This window comes from Notamacropus eugenii, chromosome 7 (assembly GCF_028372415.1).
Source record: "Notamacropus eugenii isolate mMacEug1 chromosome 7, mMacEug1.pri_v2, whole genome shotgun sequence".
NCBI lineage: Eukaryota > Metazoa > Chordata > Mammalia > Diprotodontia > Macropodidae > Notamacropus > Notamacropus eugenii.
Window position 1 is genome coordinate 56,773,720 of NC_092878.1, and position 12,716 is coordinate 56,786,435.

The 12,716-nt window shown below is 41.7% G+C and overlaps 1 long non-coding RNA gene across 1 annotated transcript; it reads right to left on the reverse strand.

The window, feature by feature from the left end:
- Positions 1–4,011: 4,011 nt before the first annotated feature.
- On the reverse strand, positions 4,012–12,290 carry LOC140513165 (uncharacterized). Its single transcript, XR_011970089.1, has 4 exons — positions 12,188–12,290; positions 11,880–11,973; positions 10,293–10,370; positions 4,012–4,113 (listed from the first exon to the last, which is right to left on the reverse strand). It is a non-coding gene; the product is annotated as an uncharacterized lncRNA (long non-coding RNA).
- Positions 12,291–12,716: the final 426 nt, after the last annotated feature.

Genomic DNA, 12,716 nt, shown 5'->3' on the forward strand with positions numbered 1-12,716 from the left:
AACATGGTGACCATCCTCCTGCTTGGACCTCTATGTACCTCTGTATCTCCTGTCCTAAACAGTGAGAATCTCTTGCCTAAATCCCATTTCAGAAAGGGAAGAGTGAAGATATGGGATAAAGAGGGTCAGACTACCTCTAGAAGATAATCCAATATTTATTTATACCTTTCTTGGTCCAGGGAAAATTTATAGGTGAGAAAACTGAGACTCAGAGAGGTTTTGCGATTTGGGAAAACATTTGGGCCCTTGCCAACACAATCAATCAACAAGTATTTATTAAGCATTTACTGTATAGATTTTGTTCTCAAACAGCTGACATTCAATGTTATAATGTGGCTGTCTCAATGTGGCTCAAAGGGAGGAAACAATAAGCATCTCTAGCATCTCCCCACCCCCTTCACCAAGGGAGACTTTGATTTCTTCCAGGAGGGATATTAGGAGGTTGGAATCAGAAGCTTCCTGCTACTCTGCTCTCTTCAGAGAGAGGAAGTACCAAGCTAGAACATCATCTATCTGCTCCCTTGAATATTATTGGTCTAGACCTGCATGTACAAAAAATATTTTTATCAACTCTTTTTGTGGTGGCAAAGAACTGGAAAACGAGGGGATGCTCATCAAACTGGGAATGGCTGCGCAAGTTGTGGCATATGAATTTGATGGAATGCTATTGTGCTATAAGAAATGATGAATAGGCAGATTTCAGAAAAACTTGGAAAAACTTACATGAACTGATACAAAGCAAAGTAAGCAGAACTAGGAAAACACTGTACACAGTAACAGCAACATTGTGCGATGATCAACTATGACTGATTTAGCCTTTCTCAGAAATACAATCCAAGACAATTCCAAAAAGACTCAAGATGGAAAATGTTATCCACATCCAGAGAAAGGATTGATGAGAGTCTGAATGCAAATCAAGGCATACTATTTTCACATTTTTGTGTTTTTTTCTTTTGTTCTGTTTTTTCTTTCACAGCACAACTAATATGGAAATATTTTACATTTTGCACATAAATAACCTAAATTGAATTGTTTACTGTCTAAGGGAGGAGGGAGAGAGGAAGAAAATTTGGAATTTAAAAAGATGGTCAAAAATTATCATTACATCTAAATATATCATTACGTATAAAAGAAAAAAGAAAAATTCATAAGTTCCCAAAGTAGGTGATACCACCCCTGAGGGGCACTGGAATGATGAAGGGGGCAGTAGTAGCCTCAGTTACAACTGGGGGGCACTGAATAAAAATAAGGGTTAATCTAACCTAACCCTAGGGGGTGCTGAGTAATTTATTTTGAAAAGGGGGTGGTAGGCCAATTAAGTTTGAGAACCTCTTGGGAAAGTGATGTTTAGGTTCAAACTAAACTCCTGATCACTATTCATTAATGGGAGAATGGGAATCCCAAGCTTTATGTCTAAGGCTTGGATCCCTTCCCAACAAATGCCAGTTTCACAAGGAACACATATAACAAATAGCAAAGAAATCCATCTACCTAGGTTTGTAGAAAAACAGAAACTAGAGAAAGTATACAGAGGAGAACATAGACAATACTCAGAGTAAATGAGCCCTCCCATTGGGAGTGAGGTAATGGTTTAACCAAGAAAGAGAGCACAGATCTCACTAAAGGGAAAATGTTCTGAATTCCCTAGTGTAGCAAGCTGAGAACAAGGACATGCTTGAAGGGCTACATGGTGGCTGCTATTGAGAGTCGGCATCCCTTCGGTTGCTGGGAGAGAGGCTGGGATGGTGCATCTTCTTCCTCAAAGCTGGAAACTAAAAAAAATCTGAAAAGACCAAAAGACCAAATCACCCTTCTTGCCCCCACTCTCACCAACTCTGTCCTGCTTCTCATGTAGGGATAGAGCACTGATCTCCTCTAGTGAGAAGAGTCCTATGGGTACCAATGGGTTTTGGGTTACAATATAGCGTTGTCTGAGACAGGATTTGAAGGCATCGAATTAATGCTAGAACTCTCTTCATTACACTAGTTCTAGAGTCATGCTCCCCTCCTGTAAAGCGTGAAAAAAATAGGTTCTGGAAAGATAAAAAGTTCTTGCTTTTACACAGTAGCCAGTAAAGCTTGTTTAACTCACTGCTCCCTTTAAGATGATATGGGTTGAAAAAAAAGAAACCAGTTCGGGAAGGATTAGAATAAATTCCTGGATGAGAGAATCATAAGAGAAATCATGCCTGTTTAGGGCACATCTTAGACATTTAAGGAGGGACAGCACCAGTAACACAGCTCTCTTCTTAGTGCCATCATGAGACCTGGAATTCAAGGCCAGACAGACCACAGGATCATATGATCAGAGAGGGAGATCAGGAAGAGACCTTTGAGGTCATCTAGGGTCATTTCATTCTACATCTGAGGAAACTTAAGCCTAGAGAAGTTAAGGGACTTGCCCACAGTCACACAGGTAAGTGGTAGAGTTGGATATTATTGGGTTGAATTAGGAGGAGAAAGGACAGGGGAAGACGGCAGAACAGAATTGGAACATCTGAGACTCTCTGCCAACCTTAGGTCATCAGGATCACTTATGTTCCTCAGCCAATAAGAAATTAGGAGCAGCTAGGTGGTGCTGTGCACCAGCTGTGGAATCAGGAAGACGAGTTCAAATTCGACCTCAGATACTTCCTAGTTGTGTGAATCTGGGCAAGTCTTAACCACAGTTACCTCCAAAAAAATGAAAGAAATTAAAATTCTTTTTCTACTTCTTCTGCCACTCATCCCAGCTATGATTCCACATTACCTTCAATTCCACCAGTTCTTCAGGTTGACCATCTACTAATGGGAAGCATAAGGAGGAAAGCTAAAGGAAGACTGAGAGTGGACGACAATGGCACAGGGAAATGCCGTATCTAACACCAGCCATTGTACTGTGGATAAAGCAACTAACTTCCCTATGTCCCAGTTTTCTCATCTTTAAAATGAGACTAACAATATTCATATGATCCACTTTATGAGGTAGTCATGAAGGAAGTACTTTGTGAACCTTAAATTTGATGACTATTATATATTGAATTGTATTAATTTATATATCCAATTTTATTACTATTATTGTTATTAGAGAAAGTGGAATGGCTACAGCAAAAGAGGTTTATGGGGATACAAGGCAGGGAGATATGGGGTGTCATTTGAAAGGGGGTCTTTAGAAAGGGCACACCCTCTCAACTCTACCTGCGTCCTGGAGGGGAAGACCTTCCTAATGGGCTTGTTTGGGTCTGTGATCTCCCTATGGAGATTGTGTCCCAGGATTTACTCCGTTCCCCTCCTCAGGTTTCAGAATCATTTGGGCATCAAAACAAGCTAAAAAGGCTGGTTTCTTGGCTGCCATCTCTCCTGCACAGTCAGGAAGAAGGATGACTCCTCACTCAGATATAGCCCAGTCTCTATTTCCCCAACACTTTATCCCAGCCCAAGATATTTTTCCCTAGCCTACTACCTTCATATCCTACTGGATATGAGTCTGGCCCCTTGTAAACCAGCCTGCTTTTTTAGCTGGGCACTGCCCGGATATTATTAATTATCCAAGCATTCATTTGCTGTCAGTCTGTTTAATCCTCACCTAGGGACCTCAACTTTCTCCTCCTCCCCTTCCTCCTTTGAGTGTCCCTCCCAGCGCAGGTTCAGGTGGCCCCCAGTCCCCCAGAGGCCCATTTCAGTCATAATTACTCTGCAGACTGATCTTCCAGAATGGAGCCTAAGTGAAATGTTTGTCCATATTGCTAGAGGGGAGACCTCCCCCATCCCCAGCTTCAGGATAATTTGATATTCAAATCCTGGCAAAGACCTGCTACAAATTGCGGCAAATTAAGCTGATTTTGTCCCTGAATGAAGGATTTTCTCCTGCAGATCAGCTCTTCCCTGGAGCTGATGAGGTTGGGATTAGAGAAGGAGGGACCAAAAAAAAGGGGAGGAGGGAGGAGAAGAAATGCTCTTAGGAGGGAACACATATAGAGGGAGAAAGGACAATCTGAAAGAGACCACTGAGAATCTAAAATTTCACTAGGGTTTTAATTTTGCTGACTTTGTATCCAGAGTCAAATTTACCAGTGGTTTTCAAAGAGGATCACGGAAAGATGCAAAAAAGCCTCTTCTCCTTAATCGGGGGACCTTGGAATAGAAAGAACATTGGAATGAGTAGAGTAGGAGACACAGACTCTGCTCTTGACTTTTGTGATTCACAAGTCTCAGTTTTGGGGACCATATTTTAGGAAGCTTCATTAGCTTGCTACAGAATATCCAGAGAACCTTTAGATTAGTAAGAGGTGAAGTCAATAAACTTAAAACAACAATGGAGAACCATGCCATAGAAGACTAGTGAAATCAGGGGTAATGGACCCTTTTAGCAGTCTGGGGAAGCCTAATATCCCTACTGTTTGTTGCCTACATTCGTAATTGAAGGAAATGATAAATTAGTGGAAATAAAGGTGTAATTTTCCCCCTAAGTCTATAGATGGTCCCCTTGGAATCTCATGAACTGCCCCCCCAGGTGAAAAATTTTGGATTAGGGAACTGGGGATATTTATCTTGAAGAACAGAAAACTTTGGGTGGAAGGGGTAAGGGCATGGTTGTACAATTGTTTTGGTCATGTCTGACTCTTCATGATCTCATTTGGGATTTTCTTGGCATTTCCTTCTCCAGTTCATTTTACAGATGAGGAAACTGAGGCAAACAGAATGAAGTGATTTGCCCAGGGACACACAGCTAGTAAGTGTCTGAAACCAGATTTGAACTCATGAAAATAAATGAGTCTTCCTGACTCCAACATATATCCACTACACCACCTAGCTGCCCTAATAAGTGCCAGAGACTTCCTTCTACTTCTATAAATGGCAAGATAAAACCCAGTTCACATGCGATCAAGACACAATCCTCATGATGTCATTGGTCTTCTTTGAGAATGAAGGACAAACATCACCACCACCCACTTGTTTCCAGACCCCATCACACACTCTATGTTTGGATCAGACTGAAAATGCTATTCCTCATAAATGACATGGCATCCCATCTCCTCCCCCCGCCCCTACCCCCATCTCTGGGCTTTTGTGCAGGTTGTATCCTGTGCTTGAAGGTCTCTCCTCACCTCTGCCTCCCTCCTTCAGAGCTCAGCTCAGGGCGCTTCCTTCAACAGGCCTTTCTCGATCCTCCCCCTACGATCCCCTTGTGTTTATTCTGCATATATGTTTATGTGAACAAATGTCTCCCTTAATAGAACATAAATTCCTTGAGGGCATTGATTATCATGCTTTTGTTTTTCTATTCCTTTTAGCATGTACCAGGCACAGTAACGGGTACTTTAAAAATGCTTATTGACTGAGTCTAGGAATCTTTAAAAATCTTATACTACTTAAAAATGTTTGTTTTCTGTTTACCCCTTGAGAGGAAGCATAGAATACTGGAAGAGTGTTGAGTTTGGAAGAATGAGGATGATTAGGTAGCATTTATAAGGGCAGCTAGGTGGTGCAATGGAGAGAGTGCTGGGCCTAGAGTCAGGAAGACTCATCTTCCTGAGTTCAAATCTGGCCTCAGACCCTTCCTAGTTGTGTGACCCAGAGTAAGTCACTTTGCCCTGTTGGCCTCAGTTTCCTGTAAATGAGCTGGAGAAGTGAATGACAAACCACTCCAATATCTTTGCCAAGAAAATCCTCAATGGGGTCACTGAAGAGTCAGATACAACTGAACATTAAAAGCATTTCCGTAGTGCTTTAAAGTTTGTAAATATCTTACAAATATTTTCACATTTAATCCTTACAAGGGGTGGAGTGGGGAGTAGGAGCTATTATTATCCCATTTTACAGGTGAGGAAACTGAGGCAGACAGAGGTTAAGTGACTTGCCCAAGATCACCCAGTTAATATCTGGGGCCAGATTTATACTTGACTGACTCCAGGTCTAGTTCTCTAACTGCTGTACCATCTAGCTATCTTGAGTGCAAATTCTGATTCTGTCGCCTACTGGTTGTGTGACCATGGACAGGGCCCATAACCTTTCTGAATCTAAGGGTAAAAAATGTGAAGGACAATTTTTGCCCTATATATTCATAGTGTTGTTTTAAAGAAAGTGCTTTATAAATCTCAAAGGGTTACAAAAATGTTCATTTCTTTATTCAATGAACTATTATAATTACTTCTCAACATTCATCTTCCGTGCTAGCCAGGACAACCTTTTTACTATTCCTTCATATTCATTCCCACTTCAGTGCCTTAGGGATGCCTGTTCCCTCTCTCTCTCATCTATCTAAATCCTATCCATCCTTGCACCCAGCTCAAGACCTACCTTTTCCATAAAACTCTGCTTGCGAATGCTTAAAGGAAACTAGATGGCAAAGTTGATAGAGTGCTAAGCCTGGAGTCAGGAAGACCCAAATTTGAATCCTGCCTCAGACACTTGGGCAAGTTACTTAACTTCTATTTGCCTCAGTTTTCTTAACTGCAAAATGGGAATAACAGCATGTCATAGCAGAGGTAGTGACTGCTGAGTTGTGTCAGTCATGTTTGGCTCTTTGTGACCCCTTGGACCTTTGCCCATAGGGTTTTCTTGGCAAAGATACTGGAGTGGTTTGCCCTTTCCTTCTCCAGTGGCAAACAGAGGTTAAATGACTTGCCCAAGGTCACAAATCTAGGAAGTTTCTGAGACTGGATTTGAATCAGGTCTTCCTGACCCTAAGCCTAGCACTATCCACTGTGCCATCTTGCTGTCTTCTGAGGGTTGTAAGGAGGATCAAATGAGATAATTACAAAATGCTTAGTACAGTGTGTGGCACATAGTAAGCTTCCCATAGATGTAAGTTATTATTATCATTACTGTTTCTTGTTTACATTTTATTCTTGTCCAGGTTGCACTGTCCTCACCTTAAGTGATACCTCTGCTAGGAAGTCTCAGTATCATACTTCTACATATACTCCTGATCTCCCTCCCAGTGCCTAGACCAGTGCTGAGCACATAAATACCCACTGATTGATTTTCAAGGGGTAAGAGGGACTAAGAATAGTTTGTTCACTGGACTGAGCTGAGATTAAGGTTTGGGGTGGGATAGAAATTAGTGAAATTGTTGATGGAACCTGAAAGAGGGTTGGGAAAGAAGGATGGGTTTTTTCAGGCAAAGTCATAGCTACCAGTTCTGACACTAGGGGCACATTTAAATTGTGTTCGGTGAAAGGGGTATTGAGAAGTAAAAGCCTGCTCCAACCAGCTGAAGTTATTTGGGCAGTTGGTCTCCAAGAGAATCTAGTCTGTGTGCCTGTATATCATCTGATGACCCCTGACCTGCTAAGTCCATGTATTTAAGGTAGCAGATATGGTGTATAGTGATAGGGGAAAAATGAGCCTCAAGAGAGGGATGTGACAGCAAAAGCGACCTGTGACGATAAGGTAAGAGAGTGGGGTAATTATGATGTGGTGTAGGGCAATATATGGGAGCCAAAGCACAGTATCAGTGCCAGACCACAAGTGACCCTGAGACAGCAAGCTAAAGAACAGCCATAAGAAAGAAGCACATGGCATCCCTCCAATATCATCCAAGTCCTGGTCATCTGACTCTAGTTATAGTTCTTTCTTTGGGGAGATGTTTTTCCATGGCATGGGAGAGAGGTGAAAGATTGAGGTTTAAACCCTTTCCTGGAAGAAATCCATGTCTTTAAACTTTATGGGGGCAGGAGGTAATTGTGCCGGGATAGATAAAGGGAGAGTAGGTCAAACCATGGTTCCCACCTCTCTCCCACACATTTATCCCCTCTCCTTGAGACTACACATCCCCTTTCCCTCCCTCCTCACAGATTCTCATTTCCATCTGTTTTAACAGGATCTATACTATATATTGCTGGTATTTCAAATTGCACCATTAAAGATTTTATGTGGGAAATGTTAAAATTAAAAAATATCTATGAGCAAATAGCCACAATGGATTTAATCAATTTGATTTAATAGAAAACAGCAAATGGAATTTATGGCTCTCAAAAAAGAGGAGGGAATTTTTTTTAAATAATAAAAGTACTTTGTGGAAAACAGAGGAGGGGGGATCCCCATCTGAAGAGTTTATTAGAGTCTAATCCTCTGAGAACCAGCCCAGTAGGGACTGCTTGCTTGCTAATCTCAGTTGCCATTAAAATATTAAAGATAAATCTAATCGTCTCTTTATCCAAAATAAGCGACTTTTGTACAGAGAGAAAACATCTAACCCTTTGGGAGGAGAATTACTCCTAATGCATCAAATGGAATTCAGTTCAGGCTGGGGCAAAACAGGGTTTAGAAGCAAATGAGATGGTAATAGATTTAAAACCCAGTATAACAAATTAAAAATCCTCATTTACATGAATTAAAATGGCTCATAAAGGGGCCCAATTCCTAACCCTACAACTATTTTCCTCGTTCCCCCTTAACTCCCTTCCTTTCTTGCTCCTTTTCAATCAAGTGGGGAAATCAAGGCGCCAAACCCTACCTGGTCCATTCCCAATAGCTTCAATCTCCAGATCTCCCAAGACACACATTCCTTTACCATTCTTCTCATTCTGATTCACTTTAACCTGACGTTGTTATTGGGTCATTTCAGTCATGTCTGACTTTGTGACCCCATTTCAGGTTTTCTTGGCAAAGATCCTGGAATAATTTGCCATTTCTTCCTACAGCTTATTTTATAGATGAGGAAACTGAGGCAAGCAGGGTTAAATGACTTGCCCAGATGAGTCTTCCTGGTTTGAAGCCTAGAGTGTTTATCCCCTGAGCCATCTAGCCCCCTCCCCTAACTTAGGATGTCCTTTCCTGAAGATTTTTATCCTTGGAAAGGAAGACCTCTATATCTAACAGGTGACCTTGTGAGCCATTTTAAATCAGCCTCATCATTTTTTCCTCCTTGCTTCTGGTTCTTTTTGGAGATAGAGGACTTGGGTTCAAATCCCAGGTCTAGCACTTTTTGCCCATGTGAACTTTGAGAAAGTCCCTTACCTGGTGTAGCCCTATCAGAAAGTCACCTATCACTTATTTAGTGTCTACAATGTGCCAGGCACAGGACTAAGCCTTCCAGAATAATACCAAAGCAGATCATCTAACTTAGCTCAACACGATTCATCCACTGCACCCATAATCATTGGCAGTCCTCTTGACTTTTGTCCTGCCACTGGACTTGGATGACTCTGGAAGAGAGGGTGAGGCTGATGACTTTGTACAACTTTGATTCACTTAAATCCAATTCATATGAAAGTCAAGATATCACCCCAGGGTGTCATTGGTCCTCTTTGAAAACAAAGGATGAACTTGTTCTGTTTCTCCTCACAAAATGATTAAGCTGAACAAGATGGCCTCAGAGGCCCCTTCTAGTGCTAGTCTGTGGTCCTATAATCCCAAGTCTAGTAACCCCTTTTCCACAAGACAGTCCATGAAACACTACGATGACCCTTCTAAGTCTATTCTTCATGGCGAATATTCCTTAATTCATTCACTTGATCACATATACTATTTGGGTTGTTATCACCATTCTGCTTGCTCTTTCCTTTTTAGAATGTGGCATTCCAAAATAAACCTAGGTCACTGACTCTGGATTTAAAAAAAACAAAACAACTTGAGTATAAATCCTATTTCAACATTTATATGACCTTGGACAACTCCCTCAACTTCCTTGGACCTTAGTTTCCTCATCTGTAAACTGAGGAAGGTTGTACTAGATTGCGTCTGAGGCTCTCCCCCCTCTCCATTCTGGATCTATCATTGTATGATCCTTGGACAATATTCCAGGTGTGGTCTGATTGAAGCAGAATATAGCAGGAATCTCACTCTTGAGAGAGACTAAGGTTATCCTGAATTGAGGATCCAAGAAACCTCAGATAATTTGCTGGACTTCATTTGTGTTCAGATGGAGAAATGAATCTTGGGGGTACAGCACAATCTGGTGACTTTTGGGAGGGAGATTAGGTACTTGTGGTTGACCGGGTCAATTGGTAGCATTTAAGTTTTTGGGCAAGTAGGTGGCATGGGGGATAGAGTGCCAGGCCTAGAGTCAGGAAGACTAGTCTTCCTGAGTTCAAATCTAGCCTCAGACCCTTACTAACTGCGTAACCCTGGGCAAGTCACTTAAATCTAATTGTCTCTTCATCCAGAATAAACTACTTTTTTGCAGAGAAAAAACATCTAACTCTTTAGGAGGAGAATTACTCCTAATGCATCAAATGGAATTCAGTTCAGGATGAGTTTGCCTCAGTTTCCTCATCTATAAAATGAGCTAGAGAAGGAAATGGCAAACCACTCCAGTTATCTTGACTATGAAAACCCCAAATGGGATCAAGAAGAGTCAGACACACCTGAAATGACTCAACAGCATAAGGTTCTTGTGGGTACTCAGTAGTGAATGAAAGTCTTTGCTGAGAACAAGAAGAGACCTGAAGGAGACAAAGGCCAAAAGAAGCTATTATTTGTGAGGCTAGTCTAACTAACACAATCAGCTTGGTGAGAATGAACCTCTAGCCAGATACCAAAGAGCATTTGTGATCAATCACCCCTACTACATCGTACTCGTTATGTCTCCCACAAGATCTCAAAGACTCCAAAGTCTTTTGCCAGAGTTTCCAGTGCCTATAACTTGTCCTAAGAGTGATCTGATGTATAAATGGATTAGAAGATAACCATTCTCCTATTCTTCCTTCATCATTTACTTTCCTCCTTCATGTTGACAGATACTTGAAGTGCCACAATTAGGGCTTGGATATTTAGCATTAGACTTGGATTCTTTTTTAAAATGGAACATGCTCTGGAGGTTAATACGTCTTTGTCAGTAACTTATACCTGGGGGAGAATGAACTCATCAGATCCTTTCCTGTGAGTATATTTTAATAGGTAGAGGGGAAACAGAACATGAGGGCATTGGATGCTGCAGAATATTAAGGAAGAAGCCTCAGGGAGGAATGAAAAAAGCAGATAAAAGGATGATAAACTTCTCCAGCCTCATAGTTTTGCCTTAGCCTAGCTCTATACCCCTGTTGTTTCTCCTTTCCCATCAAATACCACGTACACCAAAGTCTCCTATGGCCTGTCCCAGCCCAGATACATTAGACCTGAGGGCCCTTCTAGACTCCTCTCCTGGGACAGAGAGCAGTCCTTCATCCATCCCCACCCCTATAGCCAGCAAAGCTCTTCTCAGCCCTCTTAACAAATCTATTTGAACAGGCAGCTCATGTTGACAGCATTTTATTATGGGATATAAAATGGAATTGGATTTTGAGGCTAAACCTCTCCCTGGCCTGATTTTGACTATAAGTCAACCTCTTATCTACCACTACCCACTCCAACCCTTATAGATGGGAGAGAGAGAGTTCAATGGACCCTGGGTTATCTCTCAAAGCCTTTCTTCCTCCCCTCTTAGCCTGTAATTCCCGCATTTCTAAGTTCCAACAGCTTCCAGGAAGCATTTCACAAAATAATCCAGAATGACACCACCTTTACAAGTCCTTCACTTGGTTCTCACAACAACTCTGAAATTGTTGATCCTCATTGTTGTAGAAACCCCGGGACTAGGCTCTGGTTAACTACAAAGACCCTCTCGATTCTCAAAATTCCCCCGGTATGGAAAAGAAAAAACCTTTTCCTGTACTCCTGATCTCTTGTTAGTATCTTCTCTCCCCAGGCTGGGGAAAAATATAACTCCCAAGATCCTTGCAGCCAGCCCAAGCACTGCTGAAGGGGTATTACATTCTATCCATTCCATAGATGAGAAACTGAGACCCAGTAACTAGTCAAAGGTAACTTGACTAATGAGAGGTATAACAAGGATTAGAATCCAGCAAAACTAGTCAAATCAGCATTTTCTTCACCAACCCTTTCGCCATAGAAATTCCCAGGGCCTTGTCTTTTGGGTTCAGAGGCTATGGAGAATTCTTGGGTACTAGGCTTACCTCCATTAGGCATCACCGAGGGGAGGTGCTGTTGTGTCCTTAACACTTTGAGTCCCTGGGGATGGATAAAGGGACTCAGATTGGGGAAGGAATCCTGTAGAAGGAAAGGACAGGGTGTTCGATGGGACTTGGTGAAGGGAGATGGGATAGGTGCTTATCTGAGATTCAAGTGAGCTGAAACTATCATAGGATCGTAGATTTAGAACTTAGAGAGACATCAGAGGGTCAATCTTCTCATTTTACAAATAAAGAAACTGAGGATTAGAAAGGTCAAGTGACTTGTGCAGAGCCACATAGCCTGTAAGTACCTGAGTCTGGATTTGAATTTAGGTCTTCTGGACTCAAAGTCTAACACTCTCTCCACTATACCATGCCTGGACTTGTTCAAGCTGGTTAGATGTTGAAGCCCAAGTGTGGGAGCCAGTCACAACTGGAACCAGCTACCAGCTCAAATCCTACCTTCTTCACAAAGCCTTCCTCAGAGCTTCTATGACAGTTATTGTTGTGTCATGGCCTTGGGACTTGGCATATACTGCATTGTTAGTTTTGTTTTTATTGGTACTCATCCTCCTCTCTTTTCAAATAGACTCCTTAAAAGTAAAGACTGGATCTCAAATATCTTTGTGTCCCCCACAGATTGGGGGCCCCATAACATCCTGTCCCTTTCTCTAGTAAGTGATAAAGGAAATTCTTTAATAAACTGGTTGTCAGACATATAAGTTTTGTATACGGGGTGAGTTATCACACAGTCATTCACCTGAAGATGCTTTTGCCACCAAATGAAGGAATTTAAAGCGGCATGTGAACTGATCTAGTCTCCTCATTTTTGAGCTCCTG